At 35.8% G+C, this 22,770-nt stretch overlaps 1 long non-coding RNA gene across 2 annotated transcripts; it reads left to right on the forward strand.

Annotated features, from left to right (window-relative positions):
• The first annotated feature begins 261 nt into the window (after positions 1-261).
• LOC141277508 (uncharacterized) lies at positions 262-16,365 on the forward strand. 2 transcript variants are annotated; one of them, XR_012328997.1, is made up of 4 exons: positions 262-399; positions 8,477-8,604; positions 8,690-8,753; positions 16,295-16,365. It is a non-coding gene; the product is annotated as an uncharacterized lncRNA (long non-coding RNA). The 2 variants fall into 2 exon arrangements; XR_012328998.1 differs by having other exon boundaries at positions 8,561-8,604.
• Positions 16,366-22,770: the final 6,405 nt, after the last annotated feature.

The raw sequence follows: 22,770 nt of genomic DNA on the forward strand, positions 1-22,770 counted from the left end.
AAATAAGTAAATAAAGTTATTAAAATAAAGAATTAAAAAATATTATTAAAATTAAAAAAAAATCAAAAAATTATAAAACAAAAAGAAGAGAGCAACAAAACCAATGAACAACTCCACCAATGATAATAAGCGCTAAAAGCTAAACTAAGATAACCACATAAATCAGAAACTAGTCAGTCGCATACAGCAAACCCCAAGCCTACAGTTGCTACCAAAGTCCACCTCCTCAATTTTGGGATGATTCGTTGTCTATTCAGGTATTCCACAGATGCAGGTACATCAAGTTGATGGTGGAGATTTAATCAGCTGCTCCTGAGGCTGCTGGGAGAGATTTCCCTTTCTCTTCTTTGTTTGCACAGCTCCTGGGGTTCTGCCTTGGACCTGGCCCTGCCTCTGCATGTAAGTCGCCCTCTGGTGTCTTTTGGGAAGTCTGAGGTCTTCTGCCAGCGTTCAGTAGGTGTTGTGTAGGAGTTGTTCCACACGTAGATGCATTTTTGATGTATTTGTGGGGAGGAAGGTGATTTCCACATCTTACTCCCCTGCCTTCTTGAAGGTTCATCCAATAGATAAGTTTTTATTTTTCAGGAGGAGAATAGTTTATTTTACCAACCACAGGGTTTTCAATTTGTATAATCTATCAATTCCAATTAAGTTTTTGTAATAAAATTTTATTCAAATAAACTCTAATAACTCCTGTGTAAGGCATATTTGTAGAAGATTATTAGAAAAGAAATCAAAGAAACATGACAGAAAATACATTTCACAATTTGTGGCGAAGATTAATATCTAACACCTGGAACGTATTATTGATGTGGAATGTAGTCCTGATTGGGACATTCAATTCTAAGTCCTAGATCTCAGTTTGAACAGAAGTTATTATCTCTCTAGGCATAAGCTACTTCACCCAGAAAATGGGACTAAAACACCAAACTGCCTTTATCACTGGGGTGCTCCAAAGGCAAAACAATAACAAATACAAAAGAGTTTGAGGTATTGGAAGTGTCACAATTCAGGAAGTGTAGATAAATCACCTGTTATAGTGATGCTGGAAAATCCAGTTTAATTTTACCTACATTTTCTCATGTCTGAAATCATCTCAAGGTACACTTTCTTTCTTCTATATTTTGACATATTCTGAAACTTAAATAATTTATGTTTCCCTAGCCAATCAATAAATTTTTTGTAGCATCTCTTCTACTTCTTCTGTTTAGCCCCAGGAAATCTGCATTTTCACATGACAAAATTTTCACAGTCTTGAACATTTACAGTTATTTAATAGTTTCCCTGTTGTTCCTTGGTGATAACTTCCCTTTCAGTCAGGGACAGTATGCATCCCACTCCCATAACTAATTATAGAAATGGTCTTATGGGTCATCATATTACTACTACCTCACTTTTATTTGCAAATTATCGATCTACCACTACCATTAAAGTTGCTAAATCGGAAGTTCATGCATGCCTCTGTAATCTCATTGCCATTATTTATTTATGCCCAGGAAGTCTTTAGCAGTTTGGGACCTTGCTCAGTTTCTTTGTATGTAGATATGTTTTGCCATATATCTTAGCAACTTCTGATTTCTTATTGATGACTTATTTCTCTTCTAAATTTTGCTAAATCTATTTTGTAAATCTTCAAACTCCAGTGAATTTCATCTTTATTAGGTTTCAGTCATCTGCAAGAACAATTAAGACTTTGATCACATCACCCGGAGCTATGCTTTGATTCTAAGATTTTAAACTCTGACGTTCACTGTCATACCAGACAGCCTGGTTATTGTAAGCTCCATATCCAAAATCTGCGTAGAATGGTCTTTCTCCTTCATTCTTAGCCAAAGTGTGTAAACCACCAACCTATTTTATCAAGTCTTATGTAGCATAATAGTTGTTTTATCTTTCTTTGACTCTATGGTAGACCATTTAAAAGTACATTATATTCTGGTTTTTAAATGTTTTATTCATTTTTTTAGTTTTATATTTTTACTTTTTATTTTAGCTTTGTTGAAGTATAATTGACATATACAGTTTCAAGGTATTTAAAGTGTACATCATGATGATTTGATACACGTATACATTGTGAAAGGATTTCACCATATAATTAACATATCTATCACCTCACATTGTATGTTTTCATTTTTGGTGAGAATATTGATTCTCTCTAACGTCTTAGCAATTTCAGTTACACAATACAGTGTTATAAACTATAGTCATCAGGTTTTACGTTAGTTCCTCAAACTTACTCATCTGATAGCTGAAAGTTTGTACCCTTTTACCAACATCTCCTATTTCTCCCACCTTTCAATCCCAGGCCACCACTTTTCCATTCTCTGTTTCTATGAGTTTGAGTTCTGTTTTCTTTTGTTTTTTAGACTCCACATATAAGTGAATAGTACAATATTTGTCTTTCTCTGTCTCACTTATTTCACTTAGAGTAATGCCCTCAAGTTTCAAATTTGTGCTTACCAAAGTGGAAAGGGAAGGGTGTGGGGATAGATTAGGGGGATGGGATTAACAGATACAGACTATTATATTTAAAATAGATAAGCAGCAAGGATTTACTGTATAGAACACGGAATTATACCCATTATCTTGTAATAACCTGCAATGGAACAGAATCTGCAAAAATACTGAAGCACTATGCTATACACCTGAAACTAACACAATATTGTAAATAAGCTATACTGCAATAAAAAAAAACCCTCTATTTTGCACATTGGCGCATGGTAGGCCCACAGTAAATATTTGTTAAATGCCTGTTGCTGTGTAGAGCTCCACCAAGCAGAAACCATAAGGCCCAGTAGGTGAAATACATGCTCTGATGCAAACTATACTTGATTTTTTAAAATATGAATTAAAATTGGAAAGAATAGATTCCATTCAAATGATTTGGGAATCTGCAGTAATAATTACCAATTAAATGAGGGAGGCCAGCGTATTCATTCATTTGTTCATTCAGTCAGTCAACAAATATTTGTTGAGAGCTTGCTCTTGCCACACATAGCACTTCCCCTGCTGCTTTATTATTTTTTAAAAAACATATTTAACTAGGAGGTTTAGCAGGATTTAAAACCCTTATATATCAAGAAACAGGTTTTCTGCAATTCGAGTTTCTTGAAACAACTTTGCATTAATCCATAAAACCAATCCATTATGTCAAGGCTATTTTATTTGGATGCCAATAAGACATATCCCAGGTGAAGAATATTGGCCATGGGGGGTAAACTGTGAGGAATTAAAGTGATCGTACAAATGTAGCCAACGGCCATGGCAAAAGGGTTATTTTAGTGCTTTAATTACCATTTAGATGACTCAACTCAAAATTAGACTGGTCAGGATTGCTCAGAATCCACAGATCATTTCTAGCCAGTTCTTAGAGAATGCAGAATGTAGACCTAAGATAAATTAACTGGATTAATAAGCATTTCTTGGAGATGGGCTCACAGGTAAATCAGCAGAGGCCATTTACTAGACTGTTACTGAGGTGCTGAGTTAAGGGTTAGTAAAGAACATATGTAAATATTTCACTTCCTTTTTTAGTCATGGGATATATATATATATATATATATATATATATATATATTTTTTTTTTTTTTTTTTGCGGTACGCGGGCCTCCCACTGTTGTGGCCTCTCCCGTTGCGGAGCACAGGCTCCGGACGCGCAGGCTCAGCGGCCATGGCTCACGGGCCCAGCCACTCCGCGGCATGTGAGATCTTCCCGGACCGGGGCACGAACCCGCGTCCCTTGCATTGGCAGGCGGACTCTCAACCACTGCGCCACCAGGGAAGCCCGGATATATTTTATTATGAAAAATATTTAATATGTTGAAATGTGTTTGATATTCAATTTTAGTGTATTTCCAAAATTTAACATCTATTATGTATGCAAAATTTTTTGTGAATGCAGTATTTTTGTACTGTTGCTATTTGAACTCTAGTATTCCGGAGGTCTCATTTCATCTTATCAGGATGTTCCAATTGTGGAAATCTGAAGAATTAAGAATGAGTTTTTGATTAGTTTGCTTGTTCTTTATATGTAGTATCATATTCCACTAAAACGTAATACTTGGGCTTAAAAATATCAATCAAATAAAATGTAGAGTCAAACTATAGCAAGAATAATAAAAAGCAATACTTTTTAGGCAGTCTGTACTGTCAGAAAAAGCAGAAAATTAAAGCTAGAAGAATTTAGTACGCATGCGGCTGACCATACACTCAACTTAGGAAGATCCACATGATCACAACCCTGTCATTTAATAACCGCCTTCCGTTTCTCCCACCCCACATCCAAGCAGAAAATATGAACTTTACTTTGAGAAATAAGATCCAATTAAAAATTCACATTATACCCCAATGTCTGTTATTGTGAGACGGGATAGTACTATCATGGGGTTTACTGTATTTTAAGTTGTTTCTAAAACTCATAAAGGGAAGTCTGATTTAATATCACCGAAAAAAAGTGTTTGCTTTAACATTTCTTTGTTTATTTCTTTACTGTCAAATGCATATTTTCTCAAGCATTTGGTTTTGACCTTTGATGACTTTTGGATTATAGTAATGAATTTGTGTAGTCTATTTAATTTTAGTTGAAAATTTAAAATTATATCAGTAATCATAGACCCTGTATAGATTTAATATCTCTGCTTTGTAGTTCATCTTGATAATTTATTTGTTATTTTAACTCGAAGAGATTACGATAAATACAGTGTGTTCAATTGTTCTCACAGATTTTATTTTCTGAGGGGAAGAATTATGTAAACCTCAAAAGATTCTTCTTGAACAGCAGAATCCTATGGGTTTTGCAGGAGTGTCAAAGAAGGAACCTGAAATGTATTTTCCAAAGTATTGTGGATTTACATTAAATATTTTAAATTACTCCATATAAAAATGCACTTCTATATATTTCTGTCTTCCATAAGATGCATTTATTTATTGCTTTCAGAATGACTCTTTTGACTTCTCACTTACTGCTATACTGCCAAATATATATATTACTTAATAAGGGAAGAAAATAAAAGTAAGATTTAAACTGCCCTATGTTTTTTCAAAGACTACATTTTTATGGCCATGTAGAGTTCTTTAACTTCTTGTTTTTTGCTGTCCTTGCCAAATATTTTCCCAAGCCACAGATGTCAGTTCCTACTCATCTGCTGCTCTGTTTCTTACTGATACCCTGCAGATTACATGGGTTGTTTTCCAGCTCAAATTGGATCATTTGAGTAAGAAAGGAACTTTAAAATCTGTTGCCATTTTCTTTAGCTTCTTTTTACCTCCTTCCCACACAATTTTATTCCTTAGTAAATAGTAATTTTTTTATTTCAAGTTTTAATGTTGGACTGTTCAAATATGTGTAGGCCTTGGTTTGGCTTTTGAAAATTCTCAAAAATACAAGCAATTCTCTCTTCAACGATAATTTAAAATAGGGAATTGTACATGTCAAAGACTTAAAAGTGCCAGTAAATTATGTAGATATTTAAAGCAATAGACACAATTTTATAAAAATAACAAAAGAGTAATTTATTAAAATGTATTTGAATAGCATTTTGCTTGTATTCATCAAATTAATATTATTTTTCAATTATTTAAGTATAGTTTAAGCTAAACACTGTATTTTTTGGTAAAGGAAAATCTAAAAAATATATTCTCAACATTTTAGAGTACTTTAGACAGTTGATCTTCTGCAATTATGAATATTTAATTTTGACAAAAAGCTAATGATTTTGAAACCATCCTCATTCAGTCAGTGACATCTCTCGGTGGCATTTTAAAGTATGCAAGAATCTATTACCACTTTCCCATGTCTTCTGAATACACTATCTTCCATCTTCAGTAGCATCATAGCTTAACAAGTTGAGGGATCCAGTATCTTCATGCTTACCCAAGTCTTATTTTTAGAAAAATACATATAATTAATTAATGAGAGCCAAGGTTTGAAATTTTACTGTATATATATGTCACTTCAGAGCTTGTTTAATATCCACTTTCAGTCTCTACCAGTAGAAATAAGCTATATGTCTAGAAGTGTTTAAATAATTAGCACACATGGAAATTCTTATTCTAGAAATCCTTTGACCACATTTTAGGAACCTTATACAAAAGAATAGGTGATTCATTACAGCATAAAGTATTTCCCCACCCATAAGCATTTTTATTTTGCTGTATTATAAGTAAAGGGAATTAGTCATTTATTAATGGATTGAGAATAAAAATAATTAATGGATTGAGAATAAAAATAATGAGGAGAAAAGGGATTTTTTTTTTTCTGGGAAATCCTTAAATTATATCATATTAATACTCTTACATTGTTGCTACATACTATGCCAGTGTTCTCTGAAAAAAAATTTAGTTAAAAAAATAGTATCTTGGTTTACTGGTCTATGAAACAAAACAATGCAGAAGCAAGTTTGCAAAACAACATAATCATTATAGGCACAGGTTTTGGAGCCACTACCGAGGGTCAAGTCTTAGCTCTTCAGTGTACTCAGTGACTTAAGCTATCTGTGCTCTGGTTAACAAATCCATAAAATTCTTTTAAAAAAGTCAGTGCTTCATAAAGTTACTATGGGTTAAACATCTAAAACATTCATAAGAATGCATCGTATATCATGTTTGCTTATTAGATGACTTATTACCCGTTATTTTGGTGATTAAGTCAGTTGTTACTTAGTATATTTTCTTTATTTTCACTAAGGTGGCAATGAAATATGTTGATGTTTTGTGCTATTTAACACAATAAGGGTTTATAGAAAAATTCCCTTCCTTTTAAACAGTTTAACAGAGATGTTCTTTGATGTTTGTAAGAAAATCCATCTGTATTATTTTTGCAAATCCCAAGGTATATATAGAAATAGAACAATAATGTACTGTTGGAATATAAACAGTCTGAAAGTTCCCAGCACACACCTACACTCACAAAAAACTTCTAAGAAATTAATCATACAATAGATGTACACAAAATTAGATATCCCATTAAATTCCTGCTATGCTTTAATGGCTTTAAAAGTTTAAAGATGTTGTATGTAATTAGGGAATTATAATGTATTATGGCTTAATTCCATGCAATTATTTTACCTTAAAGCTTTGTCAAATCATATTATGTTCATTGTATATTTACTTATAATAATGACTTCTTAACTTGCTTCATATAAAGCTTATAAATATATATATGTGTGTGTGTGTGTATATGTATACATATATGTATATGTTATTTGAGCATCTGTCTTTAGCAATATCATTTAAATCTTGATATTCTATATTCTTTGGTTACAGATGGCTGAAAAGCTGAATTGTCCACGTTGACCATTTCAGTTTCTTGGTCATTGTTCTATCATGTACCATCCTTGGGGTACATGCCTATGCCTCCTTTATTTTGTTTCCGACAGTCTTATGTAAATTGGAGTGTTCCTATTCCCATCTGCTCATTCCTTTACTCTCATAACTGTCCCATTTTGTATTGGAAATTGGTCTTCTTTGAGACTTAAATATTGTTTTATGTTGTTTATGGTATCTATATTCTATATGAAAACTAAGATTTATGATGCCCTGGACAGACCACTTGGTTTCAGTCTTTCAAAGAAAAATGTTACATTAAAGTCAGTGTTGGTAACCCTGCAGTGTATCAGAACACTTTATGAAATACTAACTATGCTGAAAGTATTGTATGTGATATTATGATTATTCACAACATTTCTTAAATTTTTTTTTTCTAAGACACTGTTCAATGCTAGACCTTCCCTAGAACTAACTCCTTCCCTCACATCAGTTCTTGAAGTATTCTTGGGTATTACTACATAGAAAGTGATGAATTACCTCAAGGGAATTCATCTGTTGTCTTGTAGAAGAAGGATCTTTTAGGATAACTGTGAAGCATTAGTAAATTCCACAGGATGCTATATAAATTGCACTTCCATTCAAAGCAAAAAATAACCATTATTTCTAAGGTTTCTCCTCAGTGGATTATTTTTATGTTATTTTCCTGAACTCCAACTAGAGTAGCTCATGAAAAGCCCATACTAAGTTGATCTGTTTAAGGTCAACATGTGAATGTTGTCATTTTAATCGGTACATGTGACTCAATCTCCATTTCCTTTTTTTTTCTTCTTCTTTTAATACTTAAAACAGATGATGTTAAGGTCAAGCAGGATCAGCCTTGGACAGTATCATTTTATAAGAAGTGTTGTATTTGAGAATTATAACTGTTCTTTCCAAGCCTGTATGACCTCACTACTCCACGTGTATCTTTTTTGCAAAATTTGTCAATGATCTTCATGTTGATAATGCAATTTTTTCATTTCTCACTTTATCTCAGAACCATTGTATTCAGTTAATTGGATTCTCCCTCTTCAAAATGTTGCTTCCTTAACTTCTGTGACACCACTTTCCTGCTGTTGGTTGCCTATCAAAAGCAATATCTTTTTTTTTTTTTGGCTAACAAAGCTTCAAATTTATGAAAATGAATACCATTCCCATTCTACTTACTTAGGGAAAATATTTGCCACCCTATGCCAACATAAAGAATTTTGGATGATCTAACAGACCACTGTGATCTCATTCCCCTTGCTAACAGGATGTACATATGTGCCAGTTATGCCCTCTGGAACCTGAGAGAAGGTATGCTTATTGGCTTCTGGGAAAGGTTTTTCTTACCAATACAAATACTTGCTTGCTTAGAGGGAAACATCCCTTTTCTTTGCAGAGTGTCATCCTGTCTTCATGCAATGCTTAGAATTACTGAAGCCATCTCATGACCATGAGAGAAGGTAATAACAGTAACTGGAACTGCCAGAATAGAAGGAACCCAGTTCTTTTATGACACTGCTGAGTAACTGAATCAAGAAACCTTGAAATCTTCCTATTTGCTTATTTGCTCATTACTTAACCCACATATACTTCTGGTATTTCAGTGGAAGGCATTCTAAGTCATACATCTGGGTTTGGGGTACATTTTTTTTTTTTTTTAACATCTTTATTGGGGTATAATTGCTTTACAATGATGTGTTAGTTTCTGCTTTATAACAAAGTGAATCAGTCATACATAAACATATGTTCCCATATGTCTTCCCTGTTGCGTCTCCCTCCCTCCCACCCTCCCCATCCCACCCCTCCAGGCTGTCACAAAGCACCGAGCCAATATCCCTGTGCCATGCGTCTGCTTCCCACTAGCTATCTACCTTACTGCGTTTGTTACTATGTATATGCCCATGACTCTCTCTCGCCCTGTCACAGCTCACCCTTCCCCCTCCCCATAACCTCAAGTCCGTTCTCTAAGAGGTCTGCGTCTTTATTCCTGCTTTACCCCTAGGTTCTTCATGACATTTTTTTCTTAAATTCCATATATATGTGTTAGCATACGGTATTTGTCTTTTTCTTTCTGACTTACTTCACTCTGTATGACAGGCTCTAGGTCTATCCACCTCATTACAAATAGCTCAATTTCGTTTCTTTTTATGGCTGAGTAATATTCCATTGTATGTATGTGCCACATCTTCTTTATCCATTCATCCGATGACGGGCACTTAGGTTGTTTCCATCTCCGGGCTATTGTAAATAGAGCTGCAATGAACATTTTGGTACATGACTCTTTTTGAATTTTGGTTTTCTCAGGGTATATGCCCAGTAGTGGGATTGCTGGGTCATATGGTAGTTCTATTTGTAGTTTTTTAAGGAACCTCCATACTGTTCTCCATAGTGGCTGAACCAATTCACATTCCCACCAGCAGTGCAAGAGTGTTCCCTTTTCTCCACACCCTCTCCAGCATTTATTGTTTCTAGATTTTTTGATGATGGCCATTCTGACTGGTGTGAGATGATATCTCATTGTAGTTTTGATTTGCATTTCTCTAATGATTAATGATGTTGAGCATTCTTTCATGTGTTTGTTGGCAGTCTGTATATCTTCTTTGGAGAAATGTCTATTTAGGTCTTCTGCCCATTTTTGGATTGGGTTGTTTGTTTTCTTGTTATTGAGCTGCATGAGCTGCTTGTAAATTTTGGAGATTAATCCTTTGTCGGTTGCTTCATTTGCAAATATTTTCTCCCATTCTGAGGGTTGTCTTTTGGTCTTGTTTATGGTTTCCTTTGCTGTGCAAAAGCTTTGAAGTTTCATTAGGTCCCATTTGTTTATTTTTGTTTTTATTTCCATTACTCTAGGAGGTGGGTCAGAAAGGATCTTGCTTTGATTTATGTCATAGAGTGTTCTGCCTATGTTTTCCTCTAAGAGTTTGATAGTTTCTGGCCTTACATTTAGGTCTTTAATCCATTTTGAGCTTATATTTGTGTATGGTGTTAGGGAGTGATCTAATCTCATACTTTTACATGTACCTGTCCAGTTTTCCCAGCACCACTTATTGAAGAGGCTGTCTTTTCTCCATTGTACATTACTGCCACCTTTATCAAAGATAAGGTGTCCATATGTGCATGGGTTTACCTCTGGGCTTTCTATCCTGTTCCATTGATCTATCTTTCTGTTTTTGTGCCAGTACCATACCGTCTTGATGACTGTAGCTTTGTAGTATAGTCTGAAGTCAGGGAGCCTGATTCCTCCAGTTCCTTCTTTCGTTCTCAAGATTGCTTTGGCTATTCGGGGTCTTTTGTGTTTCCATACAAATTGTGAAATTTTTTGTTCTAGTTCTGTGAAAAATGCCAGTGGTAGTTTGATAGGGATTGCATTGAATCTATAGATTGCTTTGGGTAGTAGAGTCATTTTCACAATGTTGATTCTTCCAATCCAAGAACATGGTATATCTCTCCATCGATTTATATCATCTTTAATTTCTTTCATCAGTGTCTTATAATTTTCTGCATACAGGTCTTTTGTCTCCTTAGGTAGGTTTATTCCTAGATATTTTATTCTTTTTGTTGCAATGGTAAATGGGAGTGTTTTCTTGATTTCACTTTCAGATTTTTCATCATTAGTATATAGGAATGCCAGAGATTTCTGTGCATTAATTTTGTATCCTGCCAGTTTACCAAATTCATTGATTAGCTCTAGTAGTTTTCTGGTAGCATCTTTAGAGTTCTCTATGTATAGGATCATGTCATCTGCAAACAGTGACAGCTTTACTTCTTCTTTTCCAATTTGGATTCCTTTTATTTCCTTTTCTTCTCTGATTGCTGTGGCTAAAACTTCCAAAACAATGTTGAATAATAGTGGTGAGAGTGGGCAACCTTGTCTTGTTCCTGATCTTAGTGGAAATGCTTTCAGTTTTTCACCATTGAGTATGATGTTTGCTGTGGGCTTGTCATATATGGCCTTTATTATGTTGAGGAAAGTTCCCTCTATGCCTACTTTCTGCAGGGTTTTTATCATAAATGGGTGTTGAATTTTGTCAAAAGCTTTCTCTGCATCTATTGAGATGATCATATGGTTTTTCTCCTTCAATTTGTTAATATGGTTTATCACATTGATAGATTTGCGTATATTGAAGAATCCTTGCATTCCTGGAATAAACCCCACTTGATCATGGTGTATGATCCTTTTAATGTGCTGTTGGATTCTGTTTGCTAGTATTTTGTTGAGGATTTTTGCATCTATGTTCATCAGTGATATTGGCCTGTAGTTTTCTTTCTTTGTGACATCCTTGTCTGGTTTTGGTATCAAGGTGATGGTGGCCTCGTAGAAGGAGTTAGGGAGTGGTCCTCCCTCTGCTATATTTTGGAAGAGTTTGAGAAGGATAGGTGTTAGCTCTTCTCTAAATGTTTGATAGAATTCGCCTGTGAAGCCATCTGGTCCTGGGCTTTTCTTTGTTGGAAGATTTTTAATCACAGTTTCAATTTCAGTGCTTGTGATTGGTCTATTCATATTTTCTATTTCTTCCTGATTCAGTCTTGGCAGGTTGTGCATTTCTAAGAATTTGTCCATTTCTTCCAGATTGTCCATTTTATTGGCATAGAGTTGTTTGTAGTAATCTCTCATGATCTCTTTTATCTCTGCAGTGTCAGTTGTTACCTCTCCTTTTTCATTTCTAATTCTATTGATTTGAGTCTTCTCCCTTTTTTTCTTGATGAGTCTGGCTAGTGGTTTATCTGTTTTGTTTATCTTCTCAAAGAACCAGCTTTTAGTTTTATTGATCTTTGCTATTGTTTCCTTCATTTCTTTTTCATTTATTTCTGATCTGATTTTTATGATTTCTTTCCTTCTGCTAGCTTTGGGTTTTTTTTGTTCTTCTTTCTCTAATTGCTTAAGGTGCAAGGTTAGGTTGTTTATTCGAGATGTTTCCTGCTTCTTAAGGTGGGCTTGTATTGCTATAAACTTCCCCCTTAGAACTGCTTTTGCTGCATCCCACAGGTTTTGGGTCGTTGTGTCTCCATTGTCATTTGTTTCTAGGTATTTTTTGATTTCCTCTTTGATTTCTTCAGTGATCTCTTCATTATTAAGTAGTGTATTGTTTAGCCTCCATGTGTTTGTATTTTTTACAGATCTTTTCCTGTAATTGATATCTAGTCTCATGGCGTTGTGGTCAGAAAAGATACTTGATACAATTTCAATTTTCTTAAATTTACCAAGGCTTGATTTGTGACCTAAGATATGATCTATCCTGGAGAATGTTCCATGAGCACTTGAGAAAAATGTGTATTCTGTTGTTTTTGGATGGAGTGTCCTATAAATATCAATTAAGTCCATCTTGTTTAATGTATCATTTAAAGCTTGTGTTTCCTTATTTATTTTCATTTTGGATGATCTGTCCATGGGTGAAAGTGGGGTGTTTAAGTCCCCTACTATGAATGTGTTACTGTCGATTTCCCCTTTTATGGCTGTTAGTATTTGCCTTATGTATTGAGGTGCTCCTATGTTGGGTGCATAAATATTTACAATTGTTATATCTTCTTCTTGGATCGATCCCTTGATCATTATGTAGTGTCCTTCTTTGTCTCTTTTAATAGTCCTTATTTTAAAGTCTATTTTGTCTGATATGAGAATTGCTACTCCAGCTTTCTTTTGGCTTCCATTTGCATGGAATATCTTTTTCCATCCCCTTACTTTCAGTCTGTATGTGTCTCTAGGTCTGAAGTGGGTCTCTTGTAGACAGCATATATAAGGGTCTTGTTTTTGTATCCATTCAGCTAATCTGTGTCTTTTGGTGGGAGCATTTAGTCCATTTACATTTAAGGTAATTATCGATATGTATGTTCTTATTCCCATTTTCTAAATTGTTTTGGGTTCGTTATTATAGGTCTTTTCCTTCTCTTGTGTTTCTTGCCTAGAGAAGATCCTTTAGCATTTGTTGTAAAGCTGGTTTGGTGGTGCTGAACTCTCTCAGCTTTTGCTTGTCTGTAAAGGTTTTAATTTCTCCATCAAATCTGAATGAGATCCTTGCTGGGTAGAGTAGTCTTGGCTGCATGTTTTTCTCCTTCATCACTTTCAGTATGTCCTGCCACTCCCTTCTGGCTTGTAGGGTTTCTGCTGAGAGATCAGCTGTTAACCTTATGGGGATTCCCTTATGTGTTATTTGTTGTTTTTCCCTTGCTGCTTTTAATATGCTTTCTTTGTATTTAATTTTTGACAGTTTGATTAATATGTGTCTTGGCGTATTTCTCCTTGTATTTATCTTGTATGGGACTCTCTGTGCTTCCTGGACTTGATTAACTATTTCCTTTCCCATATTAGGGAAGTTTTCAACTATAATCTCTTCAAATATTTTCTCAGTCCCTTTCTTTTTCTCTTCTTCTTCTGGAACCCCTATAATTCGAATGTTGGTGCGTTTAATGTTGTCCCAGAGGTCTCTGAGACTGTCCTCAGTTCTTTTCATTCTTTTTTCTTTATTCTGCTCTGCAGTAGTTATTTCCACTATTTTATCTTCCAGGTCACTTATCCGTTCTTCTGCCTCAGTTATTCTGCTATTGATCCCATCTAGAGTACTTTTAATTTCATTTATTGTGTTGTTCATCGTTGCTTGTTTCATCTTTAGTTCTTCTAGGTCCTTGTTAACTGATTCTTGCATTTTGTCCAATCTATTGTCCATTCTATCTCCAAGATTTCGGATCAACCTTACTATCATTATTCTGAATTCTCTTTCAGGTAGACTGCCTATTTCCTCTTCATTTGTTAGGTCTGGTGGGTTTTTATCTTGCTCCTTCATCTGCTGTGTGTTTTTCTGTCTTCTCATTTTGCTTATCTTACTGTGTTTGGGGTCTCGTTTTTGCAGGCTGCAGGTTTGTAGTTCCTCCTGTTTTTGATGTCTGTCTCCAGTGGCTAAGGTTGGTTCAGTGGGTTGTGTAGGCTTCCTGGTGGAGGGGGCTAGTGCCTGTGTTGTGGTGGATGAGGCTGGATCTTGTCTCTCTAGTAGGCAGGTTCACGTCTGGTGGTGTGTTTGGGGGTGTCTGTGGCCTTATTATGATTTTAGGCAGCCTCTCTGCTAATGGGTGGGGTTGTGTTCCTGTTTTGCTAGTTGTTTGGCATAGGTTTTCCAGCACTGTGGCTTGCTGGTCGTTGAGTGAAGCTGGGTGCTGGTGTTAAGATGGAGGTCTCTGGGAGATTTTCGCCGTTTGATATTATGTGGAGCTGGGAGGTCTCTTGTTGATCAGTGTCCTGAAGTTGGCTGTCCTACCTCAGAGGCAGAGCCCTGCCTTCTGGCTGGAGCACCAAAAGCTTTTCATCCACAGGCAGTTGTTGACCCTTGGGGCCCCATCCTGCATACTGAAGTTTTGCGTTGCTGACTTCTGGTGGATCTAGACTTTGAGGATCCCTTTCCTTCCTCTGTGCTTAGTCTAGTTCCACTTGCTCACAGCGGGTCTCGTGCAGAGGCCTCGCCCACTCAGACCAGAGTTTCTGACGCAAAACGGCTGCGCCCGACACCTCGGCTCAGGGTCCTGTGCACGGACGCCGCTCACAACACCGCGATTCAAGATGGCGGCAGCGGGCCGTGTCTGGGGTACATTTTTTATATGGACAATCAGAGAATGAATTACTTGAGGCCATGAGATGTCTGGGCAGTTCTAAAGCCCTATTTGAGGTGTGACACTCTCATTGCCTGTCAACAGCTTAACAGCAGTCACAGAGAACACCAACAGTTGGCTTCATCGAAGATTGTATATTTTTTCCTGATATATGTTGTAAAGTATTTTAGAAATGATTTGTAGTGTAATTTCAGAGCAGTGGAGATTCAAAACATAGAGAGTCAGGAGATTGCAAGTAACATTGCTGTCAAGTATGAGACAGTAGAAATAATTGAGGAAGAAAGATGAATAGGGCATTGTATTCAGAGTGTTGAATGGCTGACATTTTGGTGGTATCAGTGTCCATAGCATGATGGTGATATTGTATGACTGAAGTAGATTGGGAAAGAAAATTACTGAATAGTAGTTTGAGAAGCAGAGAGACTAACTTGCTGGATGGGTATTCTACAGTGATTTTTAAGCTATCAAAGTATATTACATGACATATTGTATAGAGAAAGTAAGTAAGCCAAGAGCCAAAGTCACAATTTCTAAAGAAGAGTATCCAGAAGTTTTTAAAAGTTCATTTATTTAAAAACTTTTATTGAGCATCTACTATGTGCTAAGTGCTGTTCTCGGTACTTGCACTAACAAAAAAGAAAAAAAAATATGTACTCATGGGGTTCCTATTCTAACAAGAGGATACAGAGATTAATTGAAAAATTATACAGTACTGAGTTAAAGAAACACATTTTGGTAAAAGTATAAAATAAAAGAATACGAGATGATCAAGGAGGTCAAGGAGATTTCTCTAAGGAAGAAATATTTGATCTGAGAACTGAGGATGAGGAATTAAAAGATTTTTAAAAAGGCAAGAGTTGGAGTTTGGCAGGAGAGTCCTCAGCAGAAACAAAATCATCAAAAAAAGATATGTGTAAGACTGTAATATGACATAATTCATGAACAAAGATAATGCTGTTATATTTGAAACATAGAGAGGTGAAGGGAGAGCAAGAAAGAATGTACTAAACCTACAGAGTTGAAAAGCCAGGCAGTGGTTGCTCATACAGTATGATGAAAGTCGTATAAAAGATAGGACATCAATCATAATATTGCAAAAGAAAAGGCAAGTTATTGAAATGTTTAAAAAAAGATGTGACAATAGTTTTAAAATATTAAATAATTACTACAGTAGTAACTATTGTTGGAAGTTTTGTCTGAATAATATTAGTTTCAGTGTGGAAGAGGCATTTACAATGGAATTAACATTGGGAAGTATATCAGTTATTAGCATGTTCAGCTGGTGGTCATATAAAGAACACAATAAATATAGCTTGAAATGATAGAAGGTTATTTCTCTCTTATATAAACAGTAAGTTCAGGATGCCAGTTTTCAGGACTAAGTGCCTTTTATGTTACTGTCCAGACCTTTCATCATTCTGTATCAGTCTCCAAATGGCTGCACCAGCACAAACGCCAACCAGTAGTCTAACCAGTTGGAAAGAGAGAAGGAAAGTAGAAGAATATGCCATTTTCTTTAACACCTTCCTAAAAGGTACACACACCCCTTCTTTTTGCATCTCACTGGCTGGAATTTAGTCACATAGCTTCAAGGGAGCCTATAAATACAGACTTTATCTTTTGCCCAATAAATGAGGAAAAAGGGAAGAATGAATATTATGGTCAACTACCTGTTTTGACTTAGGATATGAGGTTGACATTAATCTAATTTCCAGCCCTGAGGTTCATGGACTGTGGGAAAGTAAGCAGTCTTAACATATTTACAGGCTGTTATCACAGCTCTCCTGATGTTCAACACATATTATACTCTACTAAGCAAAACAATAGTTGCATCATATCATTTTATAAGTGTAAATTGAATTTGACATAAGGAAGAAATGAATGTTATCTTTATGTATCTGAAAGGAAAATGTCTTGTCCTTAGTTTAGTGGCTGATTTAGTCAGGGATCTGCAGGAATCATGTAACTATATGTATCCACAGTCATCTCTGTAAGATTACTTTCGAAAAATAAGGGCTGTGTTCAAGAATAATCCACCGGCTCAAGAAATAATGAGCTAGTGTTTGTGAATTAGACTCTCAATTTTTGAGGGTATTGAATTATAGTTTTCTATGTTAGCAAGCATGATTTAGAAGTGTGGTTTGGAACTCTCAAATTTTTATTTTAAAAACTACAAAGAGATACATTCAAGCACACTATAATTAAATATATAAAAAATCAGAAAAATGCTTAAGTAACCCACATGAAGACAAGTAAAAAGAAACAGGGACAACAAGCAGAGGAAACAAGTTAAAAAGTAAAATGGCAGAGTTCTAACATCTCAATAATTAATGTAAGTGGTCTAATTATAGTAGTCAAAAAATAACGATGGGTAGAGTGGATTAGAAAACATGACCCAGGGCTTCCCTGGTGGCGCAGTGGTTGAGAGTCCGCCTGCCGATGCAGGGGACACGGGTTCGTGCCCCGGTCCGGGAAGATCCCACATGCCGCGGAGCGGCTGGGCCCATGAGCCATGGCCTCTGAGCCTGCGCATCTAGAGCCTGTGCTCCACAGTGGGAGAGGCCACAACAGTGAGAGACCCGCGTACCGCAAAAAAGAAAAGACATGACCCAACTATATGCTGTTTATAAGAAACTTACTTCAAATTCAAATTCATTGACATAGGTATAATATGTTGAACGTAAAAAACAAACAAAAAAACCCTGCTAGACAGAAAATCAGCAAATATTTAGAAGATTTGGACAACACAATCACCCAACAGAATCTAAGTGACTTATCTATAGAGCGCTCCTCCAAACAAAATGTAAACATTTCTTTAAGCACTATGGAATATTCATCAATATAGACTATAACTTGGGCCATAAAAGAAACTTCTACAAATGTCAAAGAACTGCAGTTATATAGAGGATATTCTTTGACCTATTATAGCTGCTTTAATCATAATGGCCCACACTGGAAACAAACCAGGTATCTTTTAATGGATAAATGTTTAATTGGTACATCTATACCGTGGAATAACTACCCAGGTAAAATGGAATAAACTACTGACAGAGTCAACAACTTAGATTAATCTCAAAGAAAAAAACTTACAAAATTTTGGATATGGAGAACAGATTAGTAATTACCATGGGTTAGGGCATGGTGGTAGTGATGAGAATTTAAGAAGGTTGGGTGTGATTATAAAAGGGCAAAATGAGGAAGCCTTTTGGTGATGTAACAGTTCTGTATCTTGACTGATGAAACTCAGTGATAGGGAACTCTAAATCTGGAACTTAATGGCATCATTAAAAAATCTACCGTATTTTCTCTCCATTTACCACATTTGTTATATAAGTTTTTGTGTGAGCCTAATTTCCCTGATGGTAACAAGAGGTATGTAGCATTACAGTATATTACACCTAAAAATAAAAATGTCCAGAGGACATAGAGATTATCGTATTCTTGTAGATCTTTCTTTGCAGTGAGGACATTTTTCCTAGGAACTTCTTATGCCTACTTGTAGCCCACCCCATTATCAGCTGGCTTCCTTTAATTCTTCATTGTCATTTCTTTATTTTTAACTGCTCAAGTCTCAAACAATTACTGGTAATGGAAATTACATCATCAGAATTGCTGAGATAAATTTAGACGAATCCCAAGCTCTTCTCTCTCCATGTTGTGAAGGCGCTGGGGTCAAACTCCCTGAGGAGTGGGATGGCCTTTCCTGAGTCTTCTAGGCTGCGTCCTGTGCATCAAGGCTAATGAGTACAGCATGTCATCACTGTAATGGACATGCATGCTCTCCGGGGGCAAGACAGAGTTTTACATAAAGTTCCAGGTGTGGAAATATTTACCTGGACTATTTTATTTATGCATGTAGAAATACTTGACCATCATCAAAGTTCCAAATGTTATGTTTTCCTTTTTTTTTTTTTTGCTTAAGAATGGTATACTTGGTTGAGTGACTCCAGACACTTTGTAGGTATTCTTTCTTACTGGGGATGTGGGAAAGAGCCCTTTGCTTCCTCACTGCATGGATATAAATGAACCATTTAAGCAAAATTTAGGCCACAGCAAAGCCTTGTCTCCAAGTAACTTGATTGCTTATCTGGTCACTTACATTTTCAAGTTTCAGCATTTAAGACCCTGATTAACATTAAACATTTTGTTATTTTGAAACTTTTTTTTTTTTTTTTTTTTTTTTTTTTGCGGTATGGGGGCCTCTCACTGCTGTGGCCTCTCCCGTTGCGGAGCACAGGCTCCGGACGCGCAGGCCCAGCGGCCACGGCTCACGGGCCCAGCCGCTCCGCGGCATGTGGGATCTTCCCGGACCGGGGCATGAACCCATGTCCCCTGCATCGGCAGGCGGACTCTCAACCCCTGCGCCACCAGGGAAGCCCTATTTTGAAAGTTTTGAAGGCAAAAATCTCTATCTCTTTTCTATTCAGACAATCCAAATTAGGCATTCACTTTCAATTTAGAAAAATACTTCTAAAAGCTGGAATACTTTTGTTCAGATATTAAATAGACCCATGAACTGATGATTTCTAGTCTACATGACATTCCTCTTACTCTCCTGCTCTCTTCTCCAGTGGCTGCAGAGACTGTGGATTACCTCTGAAAAGTCATTCCTTTGCCTGATTCTGTTAATAGAGACTGCAAGTTCTATTGTCATCTCTCAGACTCCATTCCAGTTGAGATTGGTCATGCAACCAGGTTCTGTTAATAAGATGTAGACAGAAATTGTGAAGCTCTCAGGCAAGCTGACGACAGGTACAGGCTTTGTTGGTTCATGAAATTTTGCTCTTTGTATTCCTGTACCTTTGTTCTTTTCCATCTGTAGTGTAGATTTGATGCTAGGAGGAATTATAGTCGTATTACTATCTTAAGAAAAAAGCTGCAGACTGAGAGTAGTAGAACAAGAAGACAAAGCTACAGAGTGAAGTAAGTCAGAAAGAAAAAAACAAATATCATATATTAACGCATATATGTAGAACCTAGAAAAATGGTACAGATGAACCGGTTTGCAGGGCAGAAATAGAGACACAGATGTAGAGAACAAACGTATGGACACCAAGGGGGGAATGTGTGTCGGGGGTGGAGGGATGAACTGGGAGATTGGGATTGACATATATACACTACATTTATACACTGTGTATAAAATAGATAACTAATAAGAACCTGCTGTATAAAAAATAAATAAATTAAAAAAAAGATAGAGCTGCCTAGAGTATTGACAACTGCCTTGGATTTCTTAGAAATCATTTAAAATTATTTAATATTGACAATTGTTAAAGCATTATGATTGGATTATCAGTTGCTTATAGCTACACACATAGCTCCCTGAAGTAATCTGTAACTTAGAGAGTGTGGGTAGAGCTTTTCATTGTGTCAGTTACATAGTTTTTGTAACACCTCATTGTTCTAGTAGAAGTCATAAGCCAGATATTTGGGACTTTCCTCAGAATGATGAGGATGAAGATGGTGATGACAGTGATGATGATAACAATAAAGAAGGTGGTGACAGCCACAGTATACAGGAAGCTATTGAGTATTTACTTTGTATCATGCATTGTTCAAAGCACTTGATAGATATTATTGCCTTTAATCTTTTCAATCATTTGATTTAAAACCATTCTATTTGGATTTTGAAGAAGATAAAACTGACCTTTGAGTTAAATTATTTGCTCAAATATGGCCAGCAAGGGAGTGGTAGAATCTGACTCCGCAGCTGTCTGCTATTCTCACTAATTCTGACTGCCTTATGCCTACTCGAAAGTGCTGAAAGATCTGGCATTTGTTTGTCTTAACAGTATTACCATAACAGTAATTATATAACCATAATTATATAACCATATAGTAATTATATTATAATTATATAACTATAACAGTAATTATATAACAGTATTACCACTCAGTATTACCACTCTTGAACATTTTTGTTGTATTTTTGCAGGGTTTTTTAAATGTACATACACATTTTCCTCCAAGTGTCACACTGTGGCTGGACCACAGGATTTCTCTGGATTGGCAGGAGTTGTACAACAGTCCTCACATAGATTCAGTTCTGTAGAAAATATGGAAACATCATATAATTTATATCCCTGGTAAAGGTAACTTACATGTATATATAGATGTATATGTATATACGTGGGTGTGTATATATATACACATCTATATATACATTTATATGTATATGGAAAAATAAAAAACTATAAACATTTGAAAGTGTAAATGTTATTTCTTTTGCAATGGCTATAATAGTCACTAGACAATTTTTAAATAATTGTTTTTCTTTTTCTTTTGAATAAATCACTCTGCTGGTCAAAATAACCACAAAAGCTATAGAACCTCAAGTGGCTAAGTTTTAGAATGTTTTCTTTTTTTAATGATGACAATTAAAGTGAGTAAAAGAACATAGGCGTTTCACAGTATACTTAATTGTCAAATTGTCATTTTTTTATTAGCTTAAGCTTTATGTAATCAATTCACTTGAGACATGAAGTATCTTTGAATTCCTTATCACTAGAAACTTTACTGTTAATTGTTATTTTATGTGATTTATACACATCTCATATTATTTTTATTGTTTCTGTCTGTCTACACAGGAGCATACTAGTCAGTGTTCATGTATTTTTTAGGTGTTTCACCATATATTATTGTTTGAATTTCCAAATTACAAGAGAGTTAGACAAAGATCAGCCTTTATTTGTTGTTAGTAGGAAACAGTCTAATGGTTTAATTCTTATGATTCAATTCATACTGTAATGCAATCGCAGAGATCTTCATTTGGTAGGGAGCAGAGTACATTTCTTTTCTTTCTCTCAGTTTTATTGAAATATAGTTGACATATAACACTGTATTAGTTTAAGGTGTGCAACATAATGATTTGATGTATGTATATATTGTTAAATGATTACCACAATAAGTTTAGTTAACATCCCTCACCTCAAAATAGTTTTTTTTCTTTTGATGAGAACATTTAAGGTCTGCTTTCTTAGGAACTTTCAAGTATATAATGCAATATTAACTATAGTCACTCTGCTGTACATTGGATCTCCAAAACGTAATCATCTTCTGAATGGAAGTTTGTATCCTTTGACTGTCATCTTCCCATTTCCACCACACTTCAGCCCTTGGAAACCACCATTTTACTCTCTGATTCTGTAGGTTCAGATTTTTAGGTTCCACATATAAGTGATATCATGCAATGTTTGTCTTTCTCTGTCTGATTTACTTCACCTAGCATAATGCCCTCAAAGGCCATTCATGTTTTCACAAATGGCACTATTTCTTTTTCGTCTGTGGCTTAGTACTGTTCCTGTGTGTGTGTGTCTGTGTGTGTGTGTGTGTGTGTGTGTGTGTGTGTGTAGCATACATTCTTTATTTATTCATCAGTGGTAACTTAGGTTGTTTCCATGTCTGGGCTACTGTAAATAATGCTGTAATGAACACAGGGTATAGATATTTCTTTGAGATACTGATTTTGTTTCCTTTGAATATATACCCGGAAGTGGTATTTCTGGATCATTCGGTAGTTCTATTTTCAATTTTTTGAAGAACCTTCATACTGTTTTCCATAGTAGCTGCATTGATTTACATTCCCACCAAGGTGCACAGGGGTTCCCTTTTCTTCACATCCTCACCAACATTTATTACCTCTTGTGTTTTAACTGTTAGGCATTCTCATTGGTATGAGGTGGTATCTCATTGTGGTTTTGATGTGTACTTCCCTGATTAGTTGAGTACCTTTCATGTATGTACCTGATGGTCATCTGTATGTCTTCTTTAAAATGTCTATTCAGTTCCTCTGACCATTTACTTTTTTTTTTTGCGGTACGCGGGCCTCTCACTGCTGTGGCCTCTCCCGTTGCGGAGCACAGGCTCCGGACGCGCAGGCTC

Source organism: Tursiops truncatus, chromosome 21, assembly GCF_011762595.2.
Source record: "Tursiops truncatus isolate mTurTru1 chromosome 21, mTurTru1.mat.Y, whole genome shotgun sequence".
NCBI classification, from domain to species: domain Eukaryota; kingdom Metazoa; phylum Chordata; class Mammalia; order Artiodactyla; family Delphinidae; genus Tursiops; species Tursiops truncatus.